The sequence below is a fragment of the Hemitrygon akajei genome, chromosome 6, assembly GCF_048418815.1.
Source record: "Hemitrygon akajei chromosome 6, sHemAka1.3, whole genome shotgun sequence".
NCBI lineage: Eukaryota > Metazoa > Chordata > Chondrichthyes > Myliobatiformes > Dasyatidae > Hemitrygon > Hemitrygon akajei.
In genome coordinates, this window is record NC_133129.1 from 18598649 (window position 1) to 18616352 (window position 17704).

General features: G+C 45.7%; 1 protein-coding gene across 2 annotated transcripts in view; it reads left to right on the forward strand.

Annotated features, from left to right (window-relative positions):
- Positions 1-17704, forward strand: part of LOC140728888 (uncharacterized) — a 491623-nt gene that overhangs the window by 104108 nt on the left and 369811 nt on the right. The window lies entirely within an intron of this gene.

Consider the following 17704-nt stretch of genomic DNA (forward strand, 5'->3'; position numbering starts at 1 on the left):
GTAGTGTATATGGATTTCAGCAAGGCATTTGATAAGATACACCATGCAAGGCTTATTGAGAAAGTAAGGAGGCATGGGATCCAAGGGGACATTGCTTTGTGAATCCAGAACTGGCTTGCCCACGGAAGGCAAAGAGTGGTTGTAGACGGGTCATATTCTGCTTAGAGGTCAGTGACCAGTGGAGTGCCTCAAGGATCTGTTCTGGGACCCTTACTCTTCGTGATTTTTATAAATGACCTGGATGAGGAAGTGGAGTGATGGGTTAGTAAGTTTGCTGATGACACAAAGGTTGGAGGTGTTGTGGATAGTGTGGAGGGCTGTCAAAGGTTACAGTGGGACATTGATAGGATGCAAAACTGGGCTGAGAAGTGGCAGATAGAGTTCAACCCAGATAAGTGTGAAGTGGTTCATTTTGGGAGGTCAAAAATGATGGCGGAATATAGTATTAATGGTAAGACTCTTGGCAGTGTGGAGGATCAGAGGGATCTTGGGGTGTGAGTCCATAGGATGCTCAAAGCAGTTGTGCAGGTTGACTCTGTAGTTAAGAAGGCGTATGGTGTATAGGCCTTCATCAATCATGGAATTGAATTTAGGAGCTGAGAGGTAATGTTGCAGCTATATAGGACCCTAGTCAGACCCCACTTGGAGTACTGTGCTCAGTTCTGGTCGCCTCACTACAGGAAGGATGTGGGTACCATAGAAATGGTGCAGAGGAGATTTACAAGATTCTTACCTGGATTGGGGAGCATGCCTTATGAGAATAGGTTGAGTGAACTCGGCCTTTTCTCCTTGGAGTGAAGGAGGATGAGAGGTGACCTGATAGAGGTGTATAAGATGATGAGAGGCATTGATCGTGTGGATAGTCAGAGGCTGTTTCCCAGGGCTGAAATGGTCGCCACAAGAGGACACAGGTTTAAAGTGCTGGGGAGTAGGTACAGCGGAGATGTCAGGGTTAAGTTTTTTGCTCAGAGAGTGGTGAGTGTGTGGAATGGGCTGCCGGCAACTGTGGTGGAGGCAGATATGATAGGGTATTTTAAGAGGCTTTTAGATAGGTACATGGAGCTTAGTAAAATAGAGGGCTATAGGTCAGCCTAGTAATTTCTAAGGTAGGGACATGTTTGGCACAACTTTGTGGGCTGAAGGGCCTGTATTGTGCTGTAGGTTTTCTATGTTTCTATGTTTCTACAATTAGAAAATAAGACCATCATGCATCGGAACAGAATTAGGCCATTCTGCCGATTGAGTCTGCTCCATCATTCAATCATGGTTGATCCTTTTTGTTCCCACTTCAGTACTACTACCCAGCCTTCTCCTGGTAATCTTTGATGTCATGGCCAATCAAGAACCCATCAATCACCACCTTAAATACATCCAACAACCTGGCCACCACAGCTGTCTGTGGTTATAAATAACACAAATTCATGATCCTCTGGCTGAAGAAATTTCTCTGCACTTCTCTTTTAGATGGACACCCATCTATCCTGAGGCTGTGCCCTCTTGACCTAGACTCCCCCACCATGGGAAACTTCCTTTCCACATCTACTCAGTCTGGGGCTTTCAACATTCGAAAGGTTTCAGTGAGATCCCCCTAATCCTTCTAAATTCCAGCGAGTACAAGCCCAGTGTCATCAAATGTTCCTCATATGATAACCACTTCATTCCAAGAATCATCCTTGTGAACCTCCTCTGAAGAGTCCCCAATGCCTGCACATCTTTTCTTAGGGAGCCCAGAACTATTCATAATACTCAAGGTGAGGCCTCACCAGTGTCTTATAAAGCCTCAGCATCACATCGCTGCTCTTGTATTTTAGACATTTTGAAATGAATGCTAACATTGCATTTGCCTTCCTCACCACCGACTCTACCTGCAAGTTAACCTTTAGGGTGTTCTGCATCACTCCCAAGTCCCTTTGCATCTCAGATTTTTGAATTTTCTCCCTGTTTAGAAAATAGTCCACACATTTATTTCTTTTACCATGCCCATACATTTTCCAACATTGTTTTTCATTTGCCAATTTCTTGCCAATTCTCCTAATCTGTCTACGTCCTTCTGCAGCCTACCTGTTTCCTCAACACTATCTGTCCCTCCACCAATCTTCGTATCATCTGCAAATTTGGCAACACAACCACTGTTCCATCATCTAAATCATTTATACACAGCATAAAAGGAAGTGGTCCCAAAACCGACCCCTGTGGAACACCATTAGTCACTGGAAGCCAACAAATAAAGAATCTTTAATCTCCACTCTCTTCCTCCTACCAATCAGCCAATGCTCTAACCAGGCCAGAAGCTTCCCTGTGATACCATGGCTCTTAACTTGGTAAGCAGTCTCACGTGTGACACCTTGTCAAAGGCCTTCTGAATATCCAAATATACAACATCCACTGCATCCACTTTATCTATCTTGCATCTAATCTCCTCAAAGAATTCCAACAGGCTTGTCAGGCAAGATTGTCCCTTAAGGAAACCATGCTGACTTTGTCCTAACTTGTCCTGTGTCACCAAGTACTGCATAAGCTCATCCTTAACAATTGACTCCAACATCTTCCCAACCACTGAGGTCAGGCTAAATGGTCTATTGTTTCCTTTCTGCTGACCCCTCCTTTCTTAAAGAGTGGAGTGACATTTGCAATTTTACAGTCTTCCGGAACCATGCCAGAAATATCATTACAAATGCCTCTGCAATCTTTACCATTACCTTTCAGAACCCTTGAGTGCAGTTCATCTGGTCCACGTGACTTATGTATCTTTAGGTCTCTCAGCTTTTTGAGCATCTTCTCCCTGATAATAGTAATTGCACTCGCTTCTCTTCCCTCACACTGTTCAACACCTGGCTCACTGCTAGTGTCTTCCAAAATACTCATTTAGTTCACCTGCCATCTCCTTATTATCTCTCTGGCCTCATTTTCTAGCAGTCCTGTATCTACTCTCATCTCTCTTTTATGTTTTGTGTATTTGAAAACAGCTTTTTCTATCCACCTTGATACTGTTTGCTAGCTTGCTTTATATTTCATCTTTTACCCCTGATGACTTTTTTAGGTATTTAAAAGCTTCCCAATCCTCTATCTTCCTGCTCATTTTTGCTTTCTTGTATAAGATAACACTTAATTTATCCTGAAGGAAATTATTGTTGCAAGGTTGCTGAGTCAGAAATATAAACTTTAACATACAAAATGTAAGCATTGGGATATTAAAAAATACAAAATGTGCATTAAAAATTAACAGTGGAAAATACAGATGAACAATGAAACCATATACTAATATAATTAAGGAGCTGGAGTTGTAGAGACTTAGAGCCAGAGGGAGAAAGGATCTCCTGTGGCGTTCATTGGTGCACCTCTGTGGAATCAGTCTGTTACTAAAGGTGCTCCTCTCTTTGTCCAGTGTGTCATGGAGGGGGTGAGAGGAATTGTCCATAACGTGCTGTAGTTTCTGCATAATCCTCCTCTCAGACAGCCACCAGGGGATCCAGTTCCACCCCCAGAACAGAACCAGCCTTCCTGGCAAGCTTATCAATCTTCTAAACATCAGCTGCTCTCACCCTGCTGCCCCAGCGACTACAATGCAGAGTAGAATGCTGGCCACACTGAGTTGTAGAAGATCTGCAGCAGAGTACTGTAGACGTTGAATGACTGGAGCCTCCTCGGGAAATATATTCGGCTCTGTCCCTTCTTGTACTGAGCCACTGTACTTTTAGTCCAGTCCAGTTTATTGTCCATGTGAGTTCCCAGGAATCTGTAGTCTTGGACGACCTCCACATCTGTTTCCCTGATGGAGATGGGAATGCAGGGTGCTTTCACCTTCCTGAACTCCACCACCAACTCCTTTGTCTTGGTGATGTTGAGCTGCAGGTGATCCAGCCCACACCACTCAACAAAGTTGTCCACCATTCCTCTGTACTCAGCCTCTTGCCCTCTCTTTTGCTTTTACATTAGCTTTGACTTCCCTTGTCAACCACAATTGTATTATTTTGCCGTTTGAGATTTGCTTTGTTTTTGGAATGCATCTACCCTGCACCTTCCTCATTTTCCCCAGAAACTCAAACCATTGTTGCTCTGCTGTCATCCCTGCCAGCATCTCCTTCAATTTACTCGGTTCTCATACCACTGTAATTTCCTTTACTCCACTGAAATACTCCTACATCAGACTTACTTTCTCCCTATCAAATTTCAGGTTGAACTCTCAATCATATTGTGAACATTGGTTCCTAATGGTTCTTTTACCTTAAGCTCCCTAATCACCTCCAGTTCATTACATAACACTTTGAGCACTGTATTTGCTTTTCAGACAGGTGGGGTTCATCAGCCTTCGACGGCAGAAGGAGAAGGAAAACTCTGATTTTAAGCCTTCATTACTTGTGGCCATACCCACCCACGGGCAAGGCTTCGGGAGTAAACCCCGAGGAAGAAATCTGTAGCCGGGGTCTCTAAGGCAGCCTAATATTGTTTACAGTTTCACTCTGGCAACCCCTGTGATGACACTGGTGCCAGGCTGTATCGGGTTTGCCCTTCCCTTGGACTCCATCAGTGACGTGGAGATGGGGAACCCGCTGCATGGGAAACAGCCGGTTCTTCAAATCTTCCCACCCAGGCTTACACCCTGGAGAGGACACAGTCCACCAGAGGCACAAACCCATCATCCCCTGGGATTGACGGCTGCCTACTGTATTTGCTACCCTTTTTGATTCTGCACCCCTAATGCACTGACACTCACCCTGATGGCTGCCTGCCCTTCCTGACAGTCTGACTGCATGCAATCTTTGCTTTTTTACCATCCATCCTATCCTGAGTCCCTGAACTTCAGTTCCCATTCCCCTGCCAAATTAGTTTAAACTCTCCCCAACAGCTCTAACAAACCTGCCGGTGAGAATATTGGCTTCCCTTGAGTTCAGGTGCAACCCGTCACTTTTGAACAGTGTCACACCTCCCCCAGAAGAGATCCCAATAATCCAAAACCAAAGTCCTGCCCCCTTCACCAGCTTCTCAGCCACACGTTGATCTACCAAATCATCCCGTTTCTACCATCACTGCCACGTGGCATGGGCAGCAATCCAGAGATTACTACCCTGGAGGTCCTGCTTCTCAGCTTTCTACCGAGCTGTCTAAATTCTCTCTTTGCTTTTCTTTCCGATGTCATTGGTACCAATATGTATCAAAATGTCTGGCTGCTCTCCCTCCCTCTACATAAAGCTGTGGACGCAATCCGTGATGCCCCTGACTCTGGCACCTGGGAGGCAACATAGCATCTGGGTGTCCTGTTCACATCCACAGAATCTTCTGTTTGTTCTTCTGAATATCGGAAGCAGTTTTGGGCCCCTTATCTTAGAAAGGATGTGCTGAAACTGGACAGGGTTCAAGGGAGGTTCACGAAAATGATTCCAGGATTGAATGGCTTGTCACATTAAGAGTGTTTGATGTCTCTGGGCCTGTATTCACCAGAATTCATTAGAATGAGGAGTGACCTCATTGAAACCTATCGAATGGTGAAAGGCCTCGATAGAGTAGATGTGGAGAGGATGTTTCCTATGGTGGGAGATTCTAAGACCAGAGGACACAGCCTCAGAATAGAGGGGCATCCTTTTAGAATAGAGATGAGGGGAAATTTCTTTTACCAGAGAGTGGTGAATCTGTAGAATCTGTTGCCATAGGCAGCTATGGAGGCCGAGTCATTATGTACATATAAGACAGAGGTTGTTAGATTCTTGATTGGTCATGAAGCGATCCGGGGAGAAGGCAGGAGATTGGGGCTGAGAGGAAAATGAGGAACTTATGAAAAACTACACATAAGATGAGCTTTATCTGCCCCGTGTACATTGGAACGTACAGTCCAATGCAGCATTTGTGTTGCGGATGAGCTGGGGGCAGCCCGCAGGTGTTACCACATAACAAGCCCACCATGCCCACCATAACAACACTGAACACAACAGCAACCAAGCGTCAATAGTGAAACAAGCCCCATTCCTCCCTCACACCCACCCACCCACCCACACACATGGACAGTCGTCCAACCCCAGGCCTCCAGTCTCCAGTCTCAGCCTGACCTCAGTGGAAAAAGTCTGTCCATGTAATATAATATAATTAAACTGTCTGTATAATGTTGTATCCATCAATCAAACCTCCTCTCATTCTCCTACACTCCGGGGAGAATGTCCTCAAACATTCAAACTTTCCCTGTGCATAGCAGACTGATTATTGCTGCAGGCAGGACAAGAAACAATGTGACAGATAGAGAGGTTCACAGGAAGGGTCTCAACTCCACCCAAAACACCAACTCTTCATCTCCTTCCAAACCTCACTTGTCCACCTGTCTCCACAGATGCAGTCTGACCTGTTTTGATACGGCTCATATCAAAAATTCAATTCCTGCCACATTGGACACCCACCAACACGATTACAGACAGAACCACTCTGGGAATACTTTACAGTGGGAGTGATGAGAGAGGCCTCCGTCGATCAGGGTTCATATATACACAGAAATGTGCCATTAAAGGCCAGGTAACATCATGAATGATCTCACACCCACTCCCCCCTCGCTCATGGACTGTTTGTCCCACTCCCATCAGCACCACACCAGAACCACCAGACTCAAAAACAGTTACCTTCCCCAAGCAGCAAGTCTGATCAACCCCTCCCCTCTCCACACCCCCACCACCATCACTTCATCATTTCCTGACAGTCACCTTATGTACACACACTCCTGTGCCTCGTGTCACTTTATGGACACACAATTGATCTGTGTATAGAAACTATCTTATGCATTTATTCTCATTTTGGGTATTTTTTGTATTATTGTGTTCTTTATCTCAGTGTTTTTTCGAGTTGCTTCGAACCCAGAGTAACAATTATTTCATTCTCCTTTACACTTGTCTACTGGAAATGATGTGAAACAATTTGAATGTTGAATGTTGAATCCGAGGTTCCTGCAGTGTGTTTTGTTTCCAGCATCTGCAGTCTCCTGTGCCCCCGTGATGATGGTCACACTGCCTTCAGTGAAACCCTGGACACTAACTCCTCCTGTGTCCAGTTACCTGCAGGACCTCTTCCTCCTGGTCAGTTCTCCCCCTCCAGTCCCGTACTTTATGGTCTCTTTCCCTTTGACCTCACCCACTAATTGCAATTGCCAGATCCATGTATCTTATCCCTGTTCACTCTAGGAATTGGACCGTAAGGTCACAAGATATAGGAGCAGAATTAGGCCATTCGATCCATCGAGTCTGTTCCACCATTCCATTATGGCTGATTTAGTTTCCCCCTCAACCCCATTTTCCTGCCCTCTCTCCGTAACCTTTGATACACTTCCTAATGAAGAAACTATCAGACTCCGTTTTAAATATACGCGGTGACTTGGCTTCCCGCAGTCATCTGTGGCAATGAATTTCACAGAATCACGACTGTCTGGCTGAAGAATGTCTGATACCAGAGGGTGTGTGATTCAGCTGGGAGGGGGTAAGTTCAAAGGGGGTGTGGGGACAAATTTATCTTTATAGAGAGAGTGGTGGGTGTGCAGAACGCACTGCCGGGGTGATGAGGGGGAGACAGATTCCGTAGAGGCGTTTAAGAGACTCTTGGACTGATGCATGAATTGTGGTTTGGGATATAGACTTGGTGTAGCAGAAGCAGTTAGTTGGTTTAGTTAAACATTTAATTACGAGTTTAAGTAGTTTGTGGACCGAAATGTCTTTTCCTGTGCTATACTGTTCTATGACTTTCTATCCAGCCTCCTGCAGAATTCTCTGGAAATTCTACAGTTCCGTGCAAAAGTCTTAGACACCTATATATAGCTGGGGTGCCAAAGACTTCTGCAGTTCTGTATTTGTCAACGTGGAGCGGAGAGCGAGTTTGTAAATCTGGTGGAAGCAAAGGCTGTTGGGAATGGTGAGGATGACGTGTGGGACAGGGGGCAGAGAAGGAGTGCTGGGGCAGGGGATGGTGTGGGTGCAGACACCCCCAGACCCGAGACACCAAGATCATTTGATTCCAAACAACTGGTTTACTGATCATTACACGATGTCTCTCTGCTGTTTCCCGCTCCCTTCCCCTTTTCCCAGCCATGATTGCCCCCTCCCTGTCCCCTTTCCCACTCTCAGTCCACAATCGAGACCCCTATCAGCATCAGGTTTATCATCACTCACAAATGCCATAGAACAGAGAACATTGAAGAGTACAGTGAAGGAACAGGCCATTCGGCCCATAATGTTCACTGAACCAACTAAAAAGTAAATCAACGCCCCCTCCCCCCACCATCCCTCCACCTTCCTCACACCCGTGCACCTATCCAAACGTCTCTTAAAAGCCTCCAATGTATTTGCCTTCACCACCCTACCAGGGAGGGCATTCCAGGCACCCATCACCCTCTGAGTAAAAAACTTACCCCTCACGGCCCCCTTGAGCCGACCCCCCTTTCACCTTCAATGCCCTCTGGTATTAGACATTTCAACCCTCGCCTTAACCCTAATGTGGGCAGATCAAGCAGCATCTAGTGAGAAGAGCCCAGAGTCAACATTTCAGGCCAAGACCCTTCTTCAGGATGGAAATGAAATGGTCTCGGCCTGAAACCTCGACTGTTCACTCCCCTCCTGCCCGACCTGCTGAGTGCCTCCAGCATTTTGTGTGTGTTGCTCTGGACTTGCAGAATCTGCTGTTTGCAAATTACTGCAGGACTGTGCAAAAGTCTTTGGCACCGAGCTATATATATGTATGTGCCTAAGACTTTTCCACAGCATCGTACTTGCATAAAATTTGCTTCCAGTAAACGCGAAGAGTTTGTAACTACCGTCATGAGAAAGGGCACTGTGTTTGAAATGACTTCCTGCCAGCCACCAATTTCAACAGTTCCTGATAACTTTTCTGAGGAAGTGAAGCAGCAAATCGAGCAGCTTCTGTATTTCAGCGAGAGAATAAAGAAAGAACTGAAGTGTGAGAGGACTCCACACTGAAGCGCTGGAAATGCTCTCTCTCCGGGTTTGTCTCTGCACGGTCCTGTTGTCCATCTCAGTCCGGGGATACAGTAGGTGTTTTCCATTGTCCCCTATCTCCCCGTTGTCTCTCTCCTAAAGGCTCGTTTTACTTTGTGGTGCAGCGCGATCTATTTGGACGTTGGTTCTGCCAGTGGAGGGTTGGCGTTGGGACCCTGTCCTTCCCTGAGTGCTGGGGTGGACTGCCTTCTGGTGACGATGAACCCCAGTACTATTGGAAAGAGACGTCCAAGTTTGATGCCCAGTTAAAGGCCGGGCACAATTCCAAGCCTGGGTGGTATGGAATTTGGAGTGAAGCTGTAGTGTGGTGGTTAGCGTGATGCTTTACATTCCCTGTGACCCAGGTTCAATTCTCGCCGCTGTCTGTACGTTCTTCAGTTCTGAATGCTATTTGCTTATTTTTATTGTTTTCACGATCTTTCCTCTTTGCACATTGGCTGTTCGACGGTCTTCAGAATCAGAATCAAGCTTAATATCACCGACATATGTTGTGAAACTTGTTGACTTTGTGGCGGCAGTACAATGCAATACCTAATAACAGAGAAAAACTGAACCACAGTCAGTGTATATATGTGTATAACGTAGTTAAATAATAGCACCAAAACAGAAATAAAAAAGTAATGAGGTAGTATTCAGGGTTCATTGTTCATTCAGTAATCGGATGGCAGAGGGAAGAAGCTGTTCCTGAATCGCTGAGTGTGTGTCTTCAGGCTCCTGTACCTCCTGCCTGGAGGTAGCAATGAGAACAGGGCATGTCCTGGGTGATGGGGGTCCTTAATGATGGATGCTGCCTTTCTGAGGCACCACTCCTCGAAGATGTGTTGGAAACTACGGAGGCTAGAGCCCATGATGGCGCAGAGTAATTTTACAACTCTCTGCAGATTCCTTCGAACTTATGCTGTAGACCCCCACCCCCCATTCCAGGCGGTAATGCAGAGATGAGTCAGAATGCTCCCCACCATACGTCTGTAGAAATTGGCGAGTCTTTTACGTGCCATACCAAATCTCAAGGTTGTATGATGTTTATATACATTGAACTCTGAACTCTGAACTCCCTGTGACCTCATGGGTTTGCTCCAGGTGCTCTGGTTTTCTCCCACAGCCTACTGGTTGGTGCTTCTCCATGGATTGTCACCTTGTCGTGGTGGAGAAGCTTGTGTGGCCCTGAGATCCCGAGAGCGATGCCATCTGGAGCTATGCTCCTGGTAGGGTCACCCATGGTGGTAAGGTCGAGGGTGAGGTCTCTGACAAAGAACAGTTCAACCAAGAGCTCACTGGTAGAACAGGCGGATGAAGTTACTTCAAACTCAATGGCTGTGAAGGCGGATGAAGGCTGTAACAAATCCATCAGCTCCAATCGTCGTGGTTTCCATGCCATTGGAATCAGTTGGTTGATTTGTGAAGTATCGTGTGCTTCTTGGAGTGCAACATCAAGTTTACATTAAACAAATACATGCACAGGCGTCTTCGCTCTGTGGATCAACAGAACAAAGACCATCATCCTCGACGTTGAGGGATAGCCACGACTGGTTGGTGGGTCAACTGGTCATTGTGAATTGTCCCGTGATTAGGCTCGGGTTGTTGGGTGTCACGGCTCAAAAGGCCGGAGGGGGCCTATTCTGCATTGTGTCTCAGTAAATGAATATACTTGGGAGGGGAGCCTGCGGGTGGTGGTGTTCACATCCACCCGATACCCTGATGTGGAGAGGTGCTGGCTGCTGGAATAGCAGGGCGAGTAACTGCGTTGCGTGTTGTAGATGGCGCACACCGCGGCCACTGTGCGCTGGCGGTGGAAGGAGGGAGTACTGACTGGGTGCTCAAGTGGTCACTGTTGTCCTGGGTTGTGTGATGTTGTAGTTGTACAAGATGTTGGTGAAGACATATTGAGTACAGAGTTGGGATGTTATATTGACGTTGAATAAGAATAACATATTAATTTATAATACGAAAGAACACAGTAAGTATTAGTACATTAGACAGCTTATATACGTGGATTGATTGTATATACATAAAGTTCCATATGAATGACAACTTTATCATTTCCTGTCAGTCACCTGAAGTACAGACACTCCTGAGCCTGGAGTCACTTTATGGACATAAAGTCTATCTGTCAATCTATATATCAATCTATGTATAGAAACTATCATATGTACAGTGTTTATATTTATTGTGTTATTATTATTGTGCTCTTTATTTTATTATATTTTTGTGCTGCATTGGATCCAGAGTAACAATGGTTTTGTTCTGCTTCACACTTGTGGCCATCTATTGAATACCAAAAGGACGCAGAGAACACTGGACGGTCCAGCACAGTACAGACCCTTCAGCTCTCAATGTTGCTCCAATCTTTTATCCTGCTCCAAGATCAATCTAACCCTTCCCTCCCACATAACCCTCCATTTCTCTTCCATCAGTGTGTCTATCTAAGTGTTCCTAATATCTCAGCCTCTACGACCACCAGGATGTTCCACACACCCACCACTCTCTGTCGAAAACTTACTCCCTATACTTTCTGCCAGTCACCTTAAAATTAGACCCTCTCATATTAGCCAGTACTGCTCTGGGAATGTAAGTAACTCTGTCTTGTTGGACATGGTCATAGTTTGACCCCCATCTCAACCTTCCAATGAAGCCTTGTTGTTTATAGAGTCATAGAGAAGTACAACACTGAAACAGGCCCTTTGGCCCATCTAGGCCATGCCGAAACCATTTCATCTGCCTACTCCCATCAACCTGCACTGGGACCATAACCCTCCATATTCCTTCAGTGCACCTGTCCAAACTTCTCTTAAATGTTGAAATCGAGCTCTGTGCACCATTTATACTGTCAGCTCATTCCAGTCTCACCACCCTCTGAGTTCCTCTTAAAATTTTTACTTCTCACCCTTTACCCGTGACCTCTGTTTGTAGTCCCACCCATCCTCAGTGGAAAAAGCCTGCTTGCATTTACCCTATCTGTAAAGGATGCAAGAACTCCAGGCGTGTGGTTAGATCGGGGGAAGCTAAACATTGATGTTTGCAAAACTGTCACAGATTCCACTGAAATGCATTGAAACGTGTGATTTCACTGCTTGATGGCACTGTGCGCTGGTTGTAGCCCTTTTACAAGGCCATTCTGCCCATTGACCTCAGGCTGGCTCCATGCAAAAGCACAAACATAAAGATTTGGCAGATGCTGGAAATCCAGAGCAACATAAAATGCTGGAGAAACAGCAGGTCAGGCAGAATCCATGGAGGGGAATAAACTGTTGAGGTTTTGGGCCAAGGCCTTTCGTCAAATTCCATACAGACGACTGTGGGAATTGAACCCAGGTCGCTGGCTCTGTAACAGTGTAACACCAACCGCTGTACTACTGTAGCAACTCGAAATTTTAGGATTTATTATCCTTTTTCACTTCATTCTCCTGCCTTTAAACATCAATACATTGATGTTGTAACCTTTGATGTCATTAGAAGTCAAAAACTTATCAACCTCTGCTTTAAATACACCCAATGATGGCCTCCACAAACATCTGTGGCAATAAATTCCACAGATTCAACACCTTCTGGCTAAAGACACCCCTCCTCATCTCCATTCTAAAGGTACGTCCCTCTAAGCTGAAGCTGTGCCCTGTGGAGTAACACACAGGAAATGCTGGAGGAATTCAGCAGATCAGGCATCAACTACTGAGAGGAATGTACTGTCATCGATCTGGGCTGGAAAGGATGGGGGCAGTCCACAATATCCTGAAATGGGAGGGTGAGCAGCCAGAGGTCGTGGTACATATTGGTACCAAAGACAAAGGCAGAAAAAGGGTGGAGGTCCTAAAAACAGAATACAGGGAGATAGGAAGGAAGCTGGGAAGCAGGAGCTTGAAGATAGTAATCTCGGGATTGCTGCCTGTGTCACACGACAGTGAGTATAGGAATAGAATAAGATGGAGGATCAATGTGTGGCTGAAGGATTTTTGGATCATTAGGACCTGTTCTGGGGCAGGTATGACCTGTACAAAAAGGATGGGTTGCACTTGAATCTGAGGAGGACCAATATCCTTGCGGGGAAGTTTGCTAAGGCTGTTGGGAAGGGTATAAACAAGATTTGCAGGGGGGTGGGAACCGAAGTGAAGCGGCAGAGGATGGGGAGGTTGGAGCACAAGCAGAGACACTAGTGAGTTTGTGAGGAAGGATGGGCAGATGTTAGAGCGAAGATGCACTCAGCCTTTTGGTTTGAGATGTGTCTATTTTCATGCAAGGAGTATCATAAACAAGGCCGAGTAACTTAGAGCGTGGATCAGTACATTGACGTTGTGGCCATCACAGAGACTTGGATGTCTCAGGAATAGGAATGGCTGCTGAGTATGCCAGGCTTCAGATGTTTCAAAAAGAACAGAGAGGGAGGCAAAAGAGGTGGGGGCATGACATTGCTAATTAGGGATAGTGTCATGGCTGCAGAAAAGGAGGAAGTCATGGAGGGATGGTCTACTGAATTAGTGTGGGTGGAGGTCACAAACAGAAAGAGGCAATAACTCTACTGGGTGTTTTTTATAGACCCTGCAATAGTAACATGGATACCGAGGAGCAGATCGGGAGACAGATTATTTTATTAATAGGGTTGTTGTGATTGGTGATTTTAACTTTCCTACTATTGACTGGAATCTCCCTAGAGAGAGGGGTTTAATGGGGTGGAGTTTGTTAGGTGTGTTCAGGAAGGTTTTCTGACACAATATGTAGATAAGCCAACGAGAGGAGAGGCTGTACTCGATCTGGTATTGGGAAATGAACCTTGTCAGGTGTCAGATCTCTCTGTGGGAGAGCATTTTGGAGGTAATGAGCACAACACTGTCTTCTTCACCATAGCGCTGGAGAGGGATAGGAGCAGACAATTTGGAAAAACACGTAATTGGGGTCAGGGGAAATATGATGCTGTTAGCCAGTGTGATGAATCCCTAGGTTTATCTTGCCGTGGACTGTCATTTTAAGAGAGAGTGCCTGAGTGACGTCAGCCGCCAGCTTTCTCGGCTCCTGTTTGATTCTTACTAAGAGAGAGAGAGGGGAGGAACTATTCAACTCTGCAGCTTGTTTTGATTTAAGCAAGGACACTCACTCACACACAGTCAGTCGCAGTTGGAGTCAGACAACGGAAGGAAGCCAGTGACTAAGGGGTCACTGGTTGGAACTTTCGAATGCCCACAAGGGTGGGTTGAGCATTGACTAAGCACGTTGATAAGTGCCTATCATGTTGTGTGATTGGGGGCAACCTTGTGGAATCTACCTATGTGTTAACCCTTGCCTGGGTGGTAGTTCCCTTTGAAGACTGTACCCCTGTGATAAGCTACTATTGGTGATAATCTGTAAGTGGATTTGGAATAACAACGGATAAAACCCATGGCAATTGTTATCTTGTTTTACCACCATGGAACCTGTGGAATACGACATAAATGCTGTCTCTCGACATTCACCTTGGATTACAAATCTCTCTCTCACATCATTTAATCTGTGGATGAACTGAACTTTCATACCTCACCATCTCACGATTTTAAGCCTGGTGCCCCCCCCCCCCCCCCCACCGAGCTCAATAGTTTGGGAGTTATATTTACACATATGGATACTCATAACACTGTTAACTTTTGATTATTCTTGTTTACATTGCTATATTAAATAGATACTAATAAAGATAGTGGTTTTAACATCAAAACCGGACTCCAGGCGTGGTCTATTGATGCTGGTTCATTTAAACCATTACGGGTATGTAACAGGCAGGAACTTAGGAGCATAAATTGGGAACAGATGTTCTCAGGGAAATGCACAGCCAAAATGTGGCAAATATTCAGGGAACATTTGCATGGAGTTCTGTATAGGTATGTTCCATTGAGGCAGGGAAAGGTTGGTAGGGTTAAAGAACCATGGTGTACAAAGGATGTGGAAAATTTAGTTAAGCAGAAGAGAAAAGCTTACGAAAGGTTCAAGAAACTAGGTACTGTTAGAGCTCTAGAAAATTACAAGTTTGCTAGGAAGGAGCTTAAGAATGGAATTAGGAGAGCCAGAAGGGGCCATGAGAAGGCCTTGACATGCAGGATTAAGGAAAACCCTAAAGCATTCTACAAGTATGTGAAGAGCACGAGGATGAGCCGTGTGAGAATAGGACCCATTAGGTGCGATGGTGGAAACGTGTGCATGGAGAGAGAATGTGCCAGACCTTTTGAAAAACATTGTTAGATAGGTCACTGGGACTGGATGAGATATACCCCAGGCTACTGTGGGAAGTGAGGGAGGAGATTGCTGAGCCTCTTGCGATGATCTTTACATCATCGATAGGAATGGGAGAAGTACCAGAGTATTGGAAGTTTACAAATGTTGTTCCCTTGTTCATGAAAGGGAGTAGAGATAACCCAGGAAAGTATGGACCAGAGAGTCTGACTTCAGTGGTGGGCAAGTTCCTGGAGAATATCCTGAGAGGCAGGATTTATGAGTATTTGAAGAGACATTATCTGATTAGGGATAGTCAGCATGGCTTTGTCAAGGGCAGGTCGTGCCTTACGAGCCTGATTGAAGTCCTTGAGGATGTAACAAAACACATGGATGAATGTAGAGCAGCTGATGTAGTGAATATGGATTTCAGTAAGGCATTCCATAAGGTTCCCCATGCAAGGCTCCTTCGGAAAGTAAGGAGGCATGGGATCCAAGGAGACCTTGATTTGTGGATCCGGAATTGGCTTGACCGCAGAAGGCAAAGGGTGATGTAGATGGTCCATATTCTGCATGGAGGTCGGTGGACAGTGGAGTTCCGCCGGGATCTGTACTGGTTTCTGTCCTCTTTGTAATTTTTAAGTGACCTGGATGAAGAAGTAGAAGGATGGGTTAGAAAGTTTGCTGATGACACAAAGATTGGAGGTGTTGTGGATAGTGTGGAGGGCTGTCAGAGGCTACAGTGGGAAATTGATAGGATGCAGAACTGGGCTGAGAAGTGCCATATGGACTTCAACCTGGATAAGTGTGAAGTGGTTCATTTTGGTAGGTCAAATATGATGGCAGAATATAGTATTAATGGTAAGTCTTGGCAGTGTGGAGGATCAAAGAGATCATTGGGTCTGAGTTCATAGGACACTCAAAGCTGCTGTGCAGGTTGACAGTGTTGTTAAGAAGGTGTATGGTGTGTTGGCATTTATCAGTTGTGGGATTGAGTTCAGGAGCCATGAGGTAATGTCACAGCGATATAAGACCTTGGTCAGACCCTACTTGGAGTACTGTGCTTAGTTCTGGTCACTTCACTACAGGAAGAATGTGGATACTATAGAGAGAGTGCAGAGGAGATTTACCAGGATGGTGCCTGGATTGGAGGGCGTACCTTATGAGAATAGGTTGAGTGAACTTGGCCTTTTCTCCTTGGAGTGACCGAGGATGAGAAGTGACCTGATAGAGGTGTATAAGATGACGAGGGGCTTTGATCTTGTAGATGCCCAGAGGCTTTTTCCCAGGGCTGAAATCGCTAAAACGAGGGGGAATAGTTTTGGAAATAGGTACTGAGGTGATGTCAGGAGTAAGTTTTTCACACAGAGAGTGGTGAGTGTGTGGAATACACTGTCGGAGGCGGTGATGGAAGTGGATACAATAGGGTCTTTTAAGAGCCTCTTAGGTAGGTACATGGAGCTTAGAAAAATAGAGGACTATGCACTAGGGAAATTCTAGGCAGTGTCTAGAGTAGGTTTCAATGGTCGGTACAACATTGTGGTACGAAGCGCCTGTAATGTTCTGTACATTTCTATGTGCTGTGTTCTAAGACAATATACAAAGGTGGGGGGAGGGGGAGGAGTACAAGATGGTGGTGAGAGGTGAGACCAGGTGAGAGAGAGGGTGTCTGGGTAGGGCAGTGGGATGAAGTAAGAAGCTGAGAGGTGATTGGTGGAAAAGTAAAGGGCTGAAGAAGAAGGGATCTGATAGGATAGGAGAGTAGACCATGGGAGAAAAGGAAGAAGGGGAACCAGAGGGAGGTGATAGGCAGGTAAGGAGAAGAGGAGGGAGTATCAGAGAGAAGGGAGAAGGGAAGAGAAATTACCACAACTTGGAGAAATCGATGCTGATGCCGTCAGGATGGAGGGCCCCCCCGTCGATGGAATCTGAGATGTTCTTCCACCAAATGACTATAGGAAAGATGTTCTCCATATCCACTCTACCTCGGCCTATCAATATTCAAACTAATTATAGGAAAGATCCTCTCCATATCCACTCTATCTCGGCCTATCAATATTCAGGTTACCTATCAGGTTGCAAGGAGATCCCCACTCAATGACTATAACCTCTTGATTCTTATTCTCGGTGTCCTTTCCCTCCTCCACCCAGGCAAAAGTCAGGAAGTTATGTTACAACTTTATAAAACTCTGGCTAGGCCACGTCTGGAGTATTGTGTACAGTTCTGGTCACCCACTGTAGGAGGCATGTTGAGGCTTTGGAGAGGGTACAGACGAGGTTCACCAGGATGATGCCTGGTTTAGAGGGCGTTTACTGTAATGAGAGGTTCGATAAACTTGGGTTGTTTTCTTTGGAGCGACGGAGTCTGAGGGGAGATTTGATAGAGTTTGTAAGATTATAAGAGGCACAGAGAGAGCAGACAGAGAGTATCTTCCTCCCAGGGTTGAAATGTCTAATACCAAAGGCCTGCGTTGAAGGTGAAAGGGGTTTAAAGGGGATGTGAGGGGTAAATGTTTTACACAGACAGTGCCGGGTGACTGGAATGCTCTGCCTGGGGAGGTGTT